The sequence below is a fragment of the Arachis stenosperma genome, chromosome 9 (assembly GCF_014773155.1).
Source record: "Arachis stenosperma cultivar V10309 chromosome 9, arast.V10309.gnm1.PFL2, whole genome shotgun sequence".
NCBI lineage: Eukaryota > Viridiplantae > Streptophyta > Magnoliopsida > Fabales > Fabaceae > Arachis > Arachis stenosperma.
The window spans coordinates 143,866,576-143,882,161 of NC_080385.1; the positions used below are offsets into that span (position 1 = coordinate 143,866,576).

The window sequence follows — 15,586 nt, forward strand, 5'->3', positions numbered from 1 at the left end:
AAGTCCTTTAAACATAGCAGTAGCAACTAATATGATACAGTGCATCCATCATAGCAGTAGCAACTAATATGATAATTTATCATAGGCATAATAAGTTAAATACCTTTTGCATGTCAGAAATAAAGTACCAACCATGTGTCTTGTAATCTCCCAACTCTTGGTGCAACAGTTCAAAGAATCACTTCCAATTCACTGTATTTTCAATTTCCACAATTGCCCATGCAATGATGTATATGTGATGGTTAGCATCCTGTGCAATAGTTGAAGGAACAGGGTCCCTAGCACATGAATCAGATGAGCTATCTTTCCTAACTGATTTATAGGGCTCATCTTCTGAACTCTCATCAAAATTAGAGGAGTCTTTATGATGAGCGGATAATTTGTATGCTTTTTGGCATTGTTTTTAGTATGTTTTTGGTATCTTTTAGTTAGTTTTTAGTATATTTTTATTAGTTTTTAATTAAAATTCACTTTTCTGGACTTTACTATGAGTTTGTGTGTTTTTCTGTGATTTCAGGTATTTTCTGACTGAAATTGAGGGTTCTGAGCAAAAATCTGATCCAGAGACTGAAAAGGACTGCAGATGCTGTTGGATTCTGACCTCCCTGCACTCGAAGTGGATTTTCTGGAGCTACAGAAGCCCAATTGGCACGCTCTCAACGGCATTGGAAAGTAGACATCCTGGGCTTTCCAGCAATATATAATAGTCCATACTTTGCCCAAGATTTGATGGCCCAAACTGGCGCTCAAAGTCACCTACAGAAATTCCAGCGTTAAACGCCGGAACTGGCATAAAATTTGGAGTTAAACGCCCAAACTGGCATGGAAGCTGGCGTTTAACTCCAGAAAAGGTCTCTACACGAAATTCCTTCATTGCTCAGCCCAAGCACACACCAAGTGGGCCCGGGAGTGGATTTTTCTGTCATTTACTCAATTCTGTAAACCTTAGGACACTAGTTTACTACTTATAGGATCTTTTGACATTGTATCCAGACATTATGACCTCATAACATTTCTTACACGTTTCTTTCCACAGTATGAGTCTCTAAACCCCATGGTTGGGGGTGAGGAGCTCTGCTGTGTCTTGATGGATTAATGCAATTACTACTGTTTCTTATTCAATCATGCTTGCTTCGATTCCAAGATAACACTTGTGCCTAATCCGGATGAATGTGATGATCCGTGACAATCATCATCATTCTCAACCATGAACATGTGCCTGACAACCACCTCTGTTCTATCTTAGATTGAGTAGTTATCTCTTGGGTTCTTTAATCGGAATCTTCGTGGTATAGGCAGGACCTGATGGCAGCATTCAAGAGAATCCGGAAGGTCTAAACCTTGTCTGTGGTATTCTGAGTAGGATTCAATGATTGAATGACTGTGACGTGCTTCAAACCTGTAACCTACTGGGCGTTAGTGACAGACGCAAAAGAGGGATTCTATTCCGGTAGGGGAGGGAACCAAACCAGTGATTGGCAGTACTGTGACAGAGTGCGTGCATTAGCTTTCACTGCGAGGATGGGAGGTAGCCATTGACAACGGTGAAACCCTACACGAGCTTGCCATGGAAGGAGACTTGCGTGTTTGATGAAGAAGACAGTAGGAAAGCAGAGATTCAGAAGGTGGAGCATCTCCAAAACCCCAACCTATTCTCCATCACTGCAAAACAAGTAATCATTTCATGTTCTTTTGCTTTTCACAATCAATCCTGATAATTTCTGATCTCCTGACTAAGATTTACAAGATAACCATAGCTTGCTCCAAGCCGACAATCTCTGTGGGATCGACCCTTGCTCACGCAAGGTATTACTTGGACGACCCAGTACACTTGCTGGTTAGTTGTGCGGAGTTGCAAAAGTGTGATTGCAATTTCGTGCACCAAGTTTTTGGCGCCGCTGCCGGGGATTGTTCGAGTTTGGACAACTGACGGCTTATCTTGTTGCTTAGATTAGGACTGTTTTCTTTTTGTTGGTTTAGAGTCTTTTAATTGAGTCTAGTTTCATATTTTAAGTTTGGTGTCAATTGCATGCTGTTGTTTTTCTTGTGATTTTCGAATTTTTTTTCTTGTTCTTAGTCCCTTTTTGATTCACAAAAGTTCTAAGTTTGGTGTTCTCTTTGTGTTTTTCTCTTAAAATTTTCGAAAAAATTAGTGTTTGATTTCTAAAAATTTTAAGTTTGGTGTCTTTTTGCTGTTTTTCTCTTTCCTCTTTATAAAAATCAAATCTTTTTCATAAAAATCTTTCAATCATATCCTCTTAATTGCTGTTTTCAAAATCTTTTTCTTTACTAATTGATTTAGTTCTCAATTTGCTTTGATCTTATTTTATTTTTAATTTTCGAATTTTATTTTATTTTATTTTCCTTTTGTTTTATTTTATTTTATTTTAATTTTTTCGGTTATTTCAAAAAAAAAATAAAAATAAAAATAAACAAAATTTATCTCTTTGCAATCATTCTCATTTCCCTTTTATCCATTATGGACTTAAGTGGAATTAATCAGTCCAAGAGGACTTTGGGGTCTTATGCCTCCCATCAAAGCAAGCAGCTTTGAGCTAAATCCTCAACTCATTATCATAGTGCAGCAAAATTGCCAGTATTCCGGTCTTCCACAGGAAGAACCTACTGAGTTTCTGGCACAGTTCTTACAAATTGCTGACACAGTACATGATAAAGAGGTAGATCAGGATGTCTACAGACTATTACTGTTTCCATTTGCTGTAAAAGATCAAGCTAAAAGGTGGTTGAATAACCAACCTACAGCAAGCATAAAGACATGGAAACAGTTGTCAGACAAATTCCTGAATCATTTTTACCCTCCAAAGAGGATGACACAGCTAAGGCTGGACATCCAAGGCTTTAAACAAGAGGATAATGAATCCCTTTACAATGCCTGGGAGAGGTATAGAGGTATGCTAAGAAAATGTCCCTCTGAAATGTTTTCAGAGTGGGTCCAGTTAGACATTTTCTACTATGGGCTTACAGAAAAAGCTCAGATGTCTTTAGACCACTCAGCTGGTGGATCTATACACATGAGGAAGACAATTGAAGAAGCTCAAGAGCTTATAGACACTGTTGCTAGAAACCAATATTTGTACTCTAGCAACGAGTTCTCTTCAGAAGAGGAAGTCATGACAATAGTCACTGACTCTAATCCTCAAGAACAGATAATGGAGCTTAATCAACAACTACTCCTGATGACTGAACAGTTAGCAGAATTTAAAGAGATGCTCCATGAAACTAAAGTTGCTAATAAAAGCATAGAACTACAGTTGAATCAAGCAAAACAGCAAATATCTAAACAGATAACTGAGGAGTGTCAAGCAGTTCAATTGAGGAGTGGAAAGACCTTGAATAACACTGCTCAAAAGAGCAAAAAGCCAAACAAGGAACAATTGACAGAGGACAACCAAACCACTGTTCAAAATCCCTCTGAGGACAATAAGAGCCCAGAGAGGAATATTGGCGTTCAAACGCCAGAAATGGAAGGAAAACTGGCGTTAAACGCCCATTCCTTGCCCAGTTCTGGCGTTCAAACGCCAGAAAAGGGGGAAAAGTTGGCGTTAAACGCCCATTTTCCACCCAATTCTGGCGTCCAAACGCCAAGGGAGGATCAGACACCTGAGAGTGCTGACAGTAATCCCCCTAATAAGGCTTCTTCAACCACTTCTGTACGGAATAAACCTGCAGCATCTAAGGTTGAAGAATATCAAGCCAAGATGCCTTATCCTCAGAAACTCCGCAAAGCGGAACAGGATAAGCAATTTGCCCGCTTTGCAGACTATTTAAGGACTCTTGAAATAAAGATTCCTTTTGCAGAGGCACTTGAGCAAATACCTTCTTATGCTAAGTTCATGAAAGAGATCTTAAGTCATAAGAAGGACTGGAGAGAAACTGAAAAAGTGTTTCTCACTGAAGAATGCAGTGCAGTCATTCTAAAAAGCTTACCAGAAAAGCTTCAAGATCCTGGAAGCTTTCTGATACCATGCACATTGGAAGGCACTTACACCAAGATAGCCTTATGTGATCTTGGAGCAAGTATCAATTTAATACCTGCATCCACTATCAGAAAGCTTGGGTTGATTGGAGAAGTCAAACCAACCAGGATATGCCTCCAACTTGCTGATGGCTCCATTAAACACCCATCAGGCATAATAGAGGACATGATTGTCAAGGTTGGGCCATTTGCCTTTCCAACTGACTTTGTGGTGCTGGAAATGGAGGAGCACAAAAGTGCAACTCTCATTCTAGGAAGACCTTTCCTAGCAACTGGACGAACTCTCATTGATGTACAAAAGGGGGAAGTAACCTTGAGAGTCAATGAGGATGAGTTCAAGTTGAATGCTGTAAAAGCTATGCAGCATCCAGACACACCAGAGGACTGTATGGACGCTGACATTATTGACTCTCTGGTAGAAGAGATCAATATGGCTGAAAGCCTAGAATCAGAGCTTGAGGACATCTTCAAAGATGCTCAAACTGATCAGGAAGAGCCAGAGGAGGCAAAGGAATTTTCGAAAATTCCTCAGGAGGAGGATAAGCCTCCTAAGCCTGAACTCAAACCACTACCATCATCCCTGAAATATGCATTTCTGGGAGAGGGTGACACTTTTCCAGTGATTATAAGCTCAGCTTTAAATCCACAGGAAGAGGAAGCACTGATTAAAGTGCTAAGGACACACAAGACAGCTCTTGGGTGGTCCATCAGTGATCTCAAGGGCATTAGCCCAGCTAGATGCATGCACAAGATCCTATTGGAGGATAATGCCAAACCAGTGGTTCAACCACAGAGGAGGCTAAATCCTGCCATGAAGGAGGTGGTGCAGAAAGAGGTCACTAAATTACTAGAGGCTGGGATTATTTATCCTATTTCTGATAGCCTGGTCGGCGAAATTGTGAACGATACTTTTTTTCACAACTCAAATAATCCCCGGTAATGGCTCCAAGAACTTGGTGCGCCTAATACCATGGCATTACACAACTTCGCACAACTAACCAGCAAGTGTACTGGGTCGTCCAAGTAATAAAACCTTACGTGAGTAAGGGTCGATCCCACGGAGATTGTTAGTATTGAAGCAAGCTATGGTCATCTTGTAAATCTTAGTCAGGCAGACTCAAATGTATATGATGATGATAAACGAAAATAACAGAAGAGGTAAAGATAGAGATACTTATGTATATCATTGGTGTATGAGCTTCAGACAAGTGTATGAAGATGCCTTCCCTTCCGTCTCTCTGCTTTCCTACAGTCTTCATCCAATCCTTCTTACTCCTTTCCATGGCAAACTTGTGTAGGGTCTCACTGTTGTCAGCAGCTACCTCCCATCCGCGCAGTGAAAGCTAATGCAAAGCCTCTGTCACAGGCCGCCAATCACCGGTTTGGTTCCCTCCCCTACCGGAATAGAATCACTCTTTTGCGTCTGTCACTAACGCCCAGTAGGTTACAGGTTTGAAGCACGTCACAGTCATTCAGTCATTGAATCCTACTCAGAACACCACAGACAAGGTTAGACCTTCCGGATTCTCTTGAATGCCGCCATCAGTTCTTGCCTATACCACGAAGACTCTGATCTCATGGAATGGCTGGCTCGTTTGTCAGGCGAGCACTCGGTTGTCAGGCGATCAACCATGCATCATGCAATCAGAAATCCAAGAGATATTCACTAAAGCCTCGAATGCTTGTAGAACAAGAATGGTTGTCAGTCACCTTGTTCATAGGTTGAAGAACGAGTGATATCTTAGATAAAGAACAAGTGGAATTTGAATGGAAGAACAATAGTAATTGCATTAATACTCGAGGTACAGCAGAGCTCCACACCCTTAATCTATGGTGTGTAGAAACTCCACCGTTGAAAATACATAAGAACATAGTCTAGGCATGGCCGAATGGCCAGCCTCCAAAGTGAGTTCAATCATAAAAACATGATCAAAAGGCTCTCTATATGCTCTCTAATACAATAGTAAAAGGTCCTACTTATAGAAAACTATTACATAGATGAGTAAATGACATAAAAATCCACTTCCGGGCCCACTTGGTGTGTGCTTGGGCTGAGCAATCAAGGAAATTCGTGTAGAGACCTTTTCTGGAGTTAAACGCCAGCCCCCATGCCAGTTTGGGCGTTTAACTCCAACTTTTATTCCTGTTCCGGCGTTTGACGCTGGAATTTCTGAGGCCGGATTGCTTCGCGGGTTTGGGCCATCAAATCTTGGACAAAGTATGGACTATTATATATTGCTGGAAAGCCCTGGATGTCTACTTTCCAACGCCGTTGAGAGCGCGCCAATTGGGCTTCTGTAGCTTCAGAAAATCCACTTCGAGTGCAGGGAGGTCAGAATCCAACAGCATCTGCAGTCCTTTTTGGTCTCTGAATCAGATTTTTGCTCAAGTCCCTCAATTTCAGCCAGAAAATACCTGAAATCACAGAAAAACACACAAACTCATAGTAAAGTCCAGAAAAGTGAATTTTAAATAAAAACTAATAAAAATATACTAAAATCTAACTAAAAGATATCAAAAACATACTAAAAACAATGCCAAAAAGTATACAAATTATCCGCTCATCACAACACCAAACTTAAATTGTTGCTTGTCCTCAAGCAACTGAAAATCAAATAAGATAAAAAGAAGAGAATATGCAATGAATTCCAAAAACATCTGTGAAGATCAGTATTAATTAGATGAGCGGGGCTTTTAACTTTTTGCCTCTGAACAGTTTTGGCATCTCAATCTATCCTTTGAAATTCAGAATGGTTGGCTTCTTTAGGAACTCAGAGTCCAGATAGTGTTAATGATTCTCCTAGTGAAGTATGATGATTCTTGAACATAGCTATTTATTGAGTCTTGGCTGTGGCCCAAAGCACTCTGTCTTCCAGTATTACCACCGGATACATACATGCCACAGACACATAATTGGGTGAACCTTTTCAGATTGTGACTCAGCTTTGCTAAAGTCCCCAATTAGAGGTGTCCAGGGTTCTTAAGCACACTCTTATTTGCCTTGGATCACAACTTTATTCTTTCTTTTTCTTTCTCTTTTTTTTTTCGATTTTTTTTTTTTTTTGAATAGCTTTTTCTTGCTTCAAGAATCATTTTATTGATTTTTCAGATCCTCAGTAACATGTCTCCTTTTTCATCATTCTTTCAAGAGCCAACATTCATGAACCACAAATTCAAGATACATATGCACTGTTTAAGCATACATTCAGAGAACAAAAACATTGCCACCACATCAAAATAATTAAACTATTATAAAATTCAAAATTCATGCAATCCTTTTCTTTTTAATTAAGCACATTTTTATTCAAGAAAGGTGATGGATTCATAGGACATTCATAACTTTAAGGCATAGACACTAAGACACTAATGATCATAAGACACAAACATGGATAACATAAAGCATAAAATTCGAAAAACAGAATAACAAATAACAAGGGAATCAAGGAATGGGTCCACCTTAGTGATGGCGGCTCTTCCTTGCTTTTGTTGCTCCTCCCTCATGATTCTTTGATCTTCTCTAATCTCATGAAGGATGATGGAGTGTTCTTGGTGCTCCACCCTTAGTTGTCCCATGTTGGAACTCAATTCTCCTAGGGAGGTGTTCAGTTGCTCCCAATAGTTGTATGGAGGAAAATGCATCCCTTGAGGTGTCTCAGGGATCTCATGATGAGAGGGCTCCCTTGTGTACTCCATCCTTTGTTTAGTGATGGGCTTGTCCTCATCAATGGTGATGTCTCCCTCTATGTCAACTCCCACTGAATAACAGAGGTGACAAATGAGGTGAGGGAAGGCTAACCTTGCCAAAGTGGAGGTCTTGTCCGCCACCTTGTAGAGTTCTTGGGCTATAACCTCATGAACTTCTATTTCTTCTCCAATCATGATGCTATGAATCATGATGGCCCGGTCTATGGTAACTTCGGACCGGTTGCTAGTGGGAATGATTGAGCGTTGTATGAACTCTAACCATCCTCTAGCCACGGGTTTGAGGTCATGCCTTCTCAATTGGACCGGCTTGCCTCTTGAGTCTTGCCTCTATTGTGCGCCCTCTTCACATATAGTTGTGAGGACTTGGTCCAACCTTTGATCAAAGTTGACCCTTCTAGTGTAAGGATGCTCATCTCCTTGCATCATGGGCAAGTTGAACGCCACCCTCACACTCTCCGGACTAAAATCCAAGTATTTCCCCCGAACCATAGTAAGATAATTCTTTGGATTCGGGTTCACACTTTGGTCATGGTTCTTTGTGATCCATGCATTGGCATAGAACTCTTGAACCATCAAGATCCCAACTTGTTGAATGGGGTTGGTAAGTACTTCCCAACCTCTTCTTCGGATCTCATGGCGGATCTCCGGATATTCACCCTTTTTGAGTGAAAAGGGGACCTCGGGGATCACCTTCTTCAAGGCCACAACTTCATAGAAGTGGTCTTGATGCACCTTTGAGAGGAATCTATCCATCTCCCATGACTCGGAGGTGGAAGCCTTTGCTTTCCCTTTCCTCTTTTTAGAGGTTTCTCCGGCCTTTGGTGCCATAATGGTTATGGAAAAACGAAAAAGCAACGCTTTTACCACACCAAACTTAAAATGTTTGCTCGTCCTCGAGCAAAAGAAGAAAGAAAGGGGTAGAAGAAGAAGAAATGAGGAAGAGGGAGATGGAGGTGTATTCGGCCAAAGAGGAGGGAAAGTGGTGTTTAGGGTGTGTGGAAATGAAGGGTGTAAAGAGGGGTTTATATAGGAGAGAGGGGGAAGAATGTTCGGCCATTTGAGGGTGGGTTTGGGAGGGAAAGTGGTTTGAATTTGAAGGGTGAGGTTGGTGGGGTTTTATGAAGGATGGATGTGAGTGGTGAAGAGAAAGATGGGATTTGATAGGTGATGGGTTTTTGGGGAAGAGGTGTTGAGGTGATTGGTGAATGGGGGAAGAAGAGAGAGAGTGATGGTAGGGTCCTGTGGGGTCCACAGATCCTGTAGTAGGGTCCTGTGGGGTCCACAGATCCTGTAGTGTCAAGGAAAAGGCATCCCTGCACCAATTGGCACCAAAATCCACGTTTTGGGCCAATTCTGGCGTTAAACGCCGGGCTGATGCCCATTCCTGGCGTTTAACGCCAGGTTTTATACCTTTACTGGCGTTTAACGCCAGTTTGGTGCCCCTTTCTGGCGTTAAACGCCCAGAAAGGTGCCAGACTGGGCGTTAAACGCCCATCTGCTAGGCTGACTGGCGTTTGAACGCCAGCAGCTTCTTCCTCCAGGGTGTGCTGTTTTTCTTCCTGTTTTTCATTCTGTTTTTGCTTTTTTCATTATTTTTATGACTTCTTATGATCATCAACCTACAAAAAAGATAAAATAACAAAAGAAAATAATTAATTATAAAACATTGGGTTGCCTCCCAACAAGCGCTTCTTTACTGTCACTAGCTTGACAGAGGACTCTCATGGAGCCTCAGAAATGCTCAGAACCTTGTTGAAACCTCCCAACACCAAACTTAGAGTTTGAATGTGGGGTTTCAACACCAAACTTAGAGTTTGATTGTGGCCTCCCAACACCAAACTTAGAGTTTGACTGTGGGGGCTCTGTTTGGCTCTGTTTTGAGAGAAGCTCTTCATGCTTCTTCTCCATGATGATAGAGGGATGTAATGGTCTTCAACCTTAACCAGAACATCCTCTACAAGTCCATGGGCTTGTTTTCTTGAGTTGTCTGCCATCTCTAGTGAGATTTTTGCAGCTTGCACCTCAAAGATCCCTAATTTCTCCATTACAGAGAGGGGCATGAGGTTTACACTTGACCCTAAGTCACACAAAGCCCTCTTGAAGGTCATGGTGCCTATGGTACAAGGTGTAGAAAACTTCCCAGGATCCTGCCTCTTTTGGGGCAGTTTCTGCCTAGACAAGTCATCCAGTTCTTTGGTGAGCAAGGGAGGTTCATCTTCCCAAGTCTCATTTCCAAATAACTTGTCATTTAACTTCATGATTGCTCCAAGGTATTTAGCAACTTGCTCCTCAGTGACATACTCATCCTCTTCAGAGGAAGAATACTCATCAGAGCTCATGAAGGGCAGAAGTAAGTCCAAGGGAATCTCTATGGTCTCAGTTTGAGCCTCAGATTCCCAAGGTTCCTCATTGGGGAACTCACTGGAGGCCAGTGCACGCCCATTGAGGTTTTCCTCAGTGGCGTTCACTGCCTCTTCTTCCTCCCAGAATTCGGCCATATTGATGGCTTTGCACTCTCCTTTTGGATTTTCTTCAGTGTTACTTGGGAGAGTGCTTGGAGGAAGTTCAGTAATTTTCTTGCTCAGCTGACCCACTTGTCCTTCCAAGTTTCTAATGGAGGATCTTGTTTCATTCATGAAACTTTGAGTGGTCTTTATTAGATCAGAGACCATGGTTGCTAAGTCAGAATTATTCTGCTTAGAACTCTCTGTCTGTTGCTGAGAAGATGATGGAAAAGGCTTGCTATTGCTAAGCCTGTTTCTTCCACCATTATTATTGAAACCTTGTTGAGGTCTCTCTTGATTCTTCCATGAGAGATTTGGGTGATTTCTCCATGAAGAATTATAGGTATTACCATAGGGTTCTCCTAGGTAATTCACCTCTTCCATGGAAGGGTTCTCAGGATCATAGGCTTCTTCCTCAGATGAAGCATCCTTAGTACTGTTTGGTGCATTTTGCATTCCAGACAGACTTTGAGAAATCAAATTGACTTGTTGAGTCAATATTTTGTTCTGAGCCAATATGGCATTCAGAGCATCAATCTCAAGAACTCCTTTCTTCTGACCAGTCCCATTGTTCACAGGATTCCTCTCAGAAGTGTACATGAATTGGTTATTTGCAACCATTTCAATCAGTTCTTGAGCTTCTGCAGGCGTCTTCTTCAAATGAAGAGATCCTCCTGCAGAGCTATCCAAAGACATCTTGGATAGTTCAGAGAGACCATCATAGAAAATACCTATGATGCTCCATTCAGAAAGCATGTCAGATGGACATCTTCTGATTAATTGTTTGTATCTTTCCCAAGCTTCATAGAGGGATTCTCCATCCTTCTGTCTGAAGGTTTGGACTTCCACTCTAAGCTTACTCCATCTTTGTGGAGGAAAGAACTTTGCCAAGAAGGCATTGACTAGCTTTTCCCATGAGTCTAGACTTTCTTTAGGTTGTGAGTCCAACCAAGTCCTAGCTCTGTCTCTTACAGCAAAAGGGAATAGCATCAGTCTATAGACCTCAGGGTCTACCCCATTAGTCTTGACTGTGTCACAGATTTGCAAGAACTCAGCTAAAAACTGATGAGGATCTTCCATTGGAAGTCCATGAAACTTGCAATTCTGTTGCATTAGAGAAACTAATTGAGGCTTTAGCTCAAAGTTGTTTGCTCCAATGGCAGGGATTGAGATGCTTCTCCCATAGAAATCAGGAGTAGGTGCAGTAAAGTCACCAAGCACCTTCCTTGCATTGTTGGCATTGTTGTTATTTTCGGCTGTCATGTCTTCTCCCTTGAAGAATTCGGTCAAGCCCTCTAAAGAGAGTTGTGCTTTGGCTTCTCTTAGCTTTCTCTTCAAGGTCCTTTCAGGTTCAGGATCAGCTTCAACAAGAATGCCTTTGTCTCTGCTTCTGCTCATAAGAAATAGAAAAAGAAGAAGAGAATGTGGAATCCTCTATGTCACAGTATAGAGATTCCTTGAAATGTCAGAGGAAAAGAAAAATAGTAAGAAGAAGGAGAAGGAGAATTCGAATTTTAATAGATAAAATTCGAATTGTGCATTTAGAAGGAGTAGTACTCCATAAATAGAAGGATGTGGGAAGGAGGGAAGAGAATTTTCGAAAATTCAATTAAAAAAAATTTGAAAACATTTTGAAAAATGTTAATTGATTTTCGAAAATCAAAGTGGAAAAGAGATAAAGTGATTTTTGAGAAAGATTTTGAAATTAGAAATTAAAAAGATTTGATTGAGAACTATTTTGAAAAAGATGTGGTTAAAAAGATTTAATTAAAAAGTTATGGGTTTAAAAAGATGTGATTGAGAAGATATGATTTGAAAACATTTTTAAAAGATATGATTTGAAAACAATTTGAAAAGATATGATTTTGAAAATTAATGACTTGCCTAACAAGAAAAGATATGATTGAAACATTTAAACCTCTCTCAACAGAAAAGGCAACAATCTTGTGATGTTCAATCAAATCATTAATTGTTGGTAAGTATCTTTTTAAAAGGAAAGAAATTGAATTTGAAAACATTTGATTGAAAAGATTTGATTTGAAAAAGATTTGATTTGAAAAACTAAGAAAAATTGATTTTGAAAACAAAATCTTCCCCCTGGCACCATCCTGGCGTTAAACGCCCAGAATGGTATACATTCTGGCGTTTAACGCCCAAAATGCACCCCTTTTGGGCGTTAAACGCCCAACCAGGTGCCCTGGCTGGCGTTTAAACGCCAGTCTGCCTTCTTCACTGGGCATTTTTGAATGCTCAGCTTTTTCTGTATAATTCCTCTGCAGTTGGTTCTGAATCTTCAATTCCTTGTATCATTGACTTGAAAAGACTCAAATTAAAAATATTTTTGGATTTTTTCTATTAATCAAAATGCAACAAGAATCAAATAACAATGCATGCAAGACACCAAACTTAGCAGTTTGTGCACTACTGACACTAACAATATGAGAATGCATATGAGACACACAAAATACTTCAAGTCAATAGAATTCAAAGATCAAAACAAGAAATATATGCATGAATTCGAAAATTATAACAAAAACATGCATTTGACACTAAACTTAAGATGAGACTCTAGACTCAAACAAGAAACATAAAATCTTTTTGGTCTTTTTATGGTTTTATAAATTTTTTTTGTGTTTTTTCGAAAATTAAGTATGAAAAAGGCATCAAAATTCTTAATGAGAATTCCAGGAATCAGTGCAATGCTAGTCTAAGACTCCGGTCCAGGAATTAGACATGGCTTCACAGCCAGCCAAGCTTCCAAGGAAAGCTTCGGTCCAAAACACTAGACATGACCAAAGGTCAGCCAAATCTTAGCAAATCACTGCTCCAAGAGCAAGATTGATACGAAATCAACAAGCTCTTGTGGTGATAAGTTGAAACCTCGGTCCAATCAGATTAGACATGGCTTCTCAGCCAGCCAGATTTCAACAAATCATCATGACACTCTAGAATTCACCTTCAAGAATTTCGAAAAAAAAATACCTAATCTAAGCAACAAGATGAACCGTCAGTTGTCCAGCCTAAACAATCCCGGGCAATAACACCAAGAACTTGATGTTGTTGCCGGATCTTGGCATCTGATGTTACCACAAGCTTGCTCAAAACATGAACAATCCCCGGCAACGGCGCCAAAAACTTGGTCGGCGAAATTGTGAACGATACTTTTTTTCACAACTCAAATAATCCCCGGTAATGGCTCCAAGAACTTGGTGCGCCTAATACCATGGCATTACACAACTTCGCACAACTAACCAGCAAGTGTACTGGGTCGTCCAAGTAATAAAACCTTACGTGAGTAAGGGTCGATCCCACGGAGATTGTTAGTATTGAAGCAAGCTATGGTCATCTTGTAAATCTTAGTCAGGCAGACTCAAATGTATATGATGATGATAAACGAAAATAACAGAAGAGGTAAAGATAGAGATACTTATGTATATCATTGGTGTATGAGCTTCAGACAAGTGTATGAAGATGCCTTCCCTTCCGTCTCTCTGCTTTCCTACAGTCTTCATCCAATCCTTCTTACTCCTTTCCATGGCAAACTTGTGTAGGGTCTCACTGTTGTCAGCAGCTACCTCCCATCCGCGCAGTGAAAGCTAATGCAAAGCCTCTGTCACAGGCCGCCAATCACCGGTTTGGTTCCCTCCCCTACCGGAATAGAATCACTCTTTTGCGTCTGTCACTAACGCCCAGTAGGTTACAGGTTTGAAGCACGTCACAGTCATTCAGTCATTGAATCCTACTCAGAACACCACAGACAAGGTTAGACCTTCCGGATTCTCTTGAATGCCGCCATCAGTTCTTGCCTATACCACGAAGACTCTGATCTCATGGAATGGCTGGCTCGTTTGTCAGGCGAGCACTCGGTTGTCAGGCGATCAACCATGCATCATGCAATCAGAAATCCAAGAGATATTCACTAAAGCCTCGAATGCTTGTAGAACAAGAATGGTTGTCAGTCACCTTGTTCATAGGTTGAAGAACGAGTGATATCTTAGATAAAGAACAAGTGGAATTTGAATGGAAGAACAATAGTAATTGCATTAATACTCGAGGTACAGCAGAGCTCCACCCTTAATCTATGGTGTGTAGAAACTCCACCGTTGAAAATACATAAGAACATAGTCTAGGCATGGCCGAATGGCCAGCCTCCAAAGTGAGTTCAATCATAAAAACATGATCAAAAGGCTCTCTATATGCTCTCTAATACAATAGTAAAAGGTCCTACTTATAGAAAACTATTACATAGATGAGTAAATGACATAAAAATCCACTTCCGGGCCCACTTGGTGTGTGCTTGGGCTGAGCAATCAAGGAAATTCGTGTAGAGACCTTTTCTGGAGTTAAACGCCAGCCCCCATGCCAGTTTGGGCGTTTAACTCCAACTTTTATTCCTGTTCCGGCGTTTGACGCTGGAATTTCTGAGGCCGGATTGCTTCGCGGGTTTGGGCCATCAAATCTTGGACAAAGTATGGACTATTATATATTGCTGGAAAGCCCTGGATGTCTACTTTCCAACGCCGTTGAGAGCGCGCCAATTGGGCTTCTGTAGCTCTAGAAAATCCACTTCGAGTGCAGGGAGGTCAGAATCCAACAGCATCTGCAGTCCTTTTTGGTCTCTGAATCAGATTTTTGCTCAAGTCCCTCAATTTCAGCCAGAAAATACCTGAAATCACAGAAAAACACACAAACTCATAGTAAAGTCCAGAAAAGTGAATTTTAAATAAAAACTAATAAAAATATACTAAAATCTAACTAAAAGATATCAAAAACATACTAAAAACAATGCCAAAAAGTATACAAATTATCCGCTCATCATAGCCCCTGGGTGAGCCCTGTCCAAGTTGTTCCCAAAAAGGGAGGCATGACAGTGGTCCATAATGAAAAAAATGAACTGGTTCCTACAAGAACAGTCACAGGGTGGCGCATGTGTATTGACTACAGAAGACTCAATACAGCCACCAGAAAGGATCATTTTCCTTTACCATTCATAGACCAAATGCTAGAAAGACTAGCTGGTCATGACTACTACTGCTTTTTGGATGGCTATTCAGGCTACAACCAAATTGCAGTAGATCCTCAGGACCAAGAGAAAACAGCATTTACTTGCCCTTCTGGCGTGTTTGCCTACAGAAGGATGCCTTTTGGTCTGTGCAATGCACCTGCAACCTTTCAAAGGTGCATGCTCTCTATCTTCTCAGATATGGTAGAGAAATTTCTGGAAGTCTTCATGGATGACTTTTCAGTATATGGAGACTCATTTAGCTCCTGTCTTAACCACCTATCACTTGTCCTGAAAAGATGCCAAGAGACTAACCTGGTTTTAAACTGGGAGAAATGTCACTTTATGGTGACTGAAGGAATTGTCCTTGGGCACAAA

General features: G+C 40.8%; 1 non-coding gene across 1 annotated transcript; it reads left to right on the forward strand.

Annotated features, from left to right (window-relative positions):
• Positions 1-10,960: 10,960 nt before the first annotated feature.
• LOC130952868 (small nucleolar RNA R71) lies at positions 10,961-11,064 on the forward strand. Its single transcript, XR_009075043.1, has one exon. It is a non-coding gene; the product is annotated as a small nucleolar RNA R71 (small nucleolar RNA).
• The last annotated feature ends 4,522 nt before the right edge of the window (positions 11,065-15,586 follow it).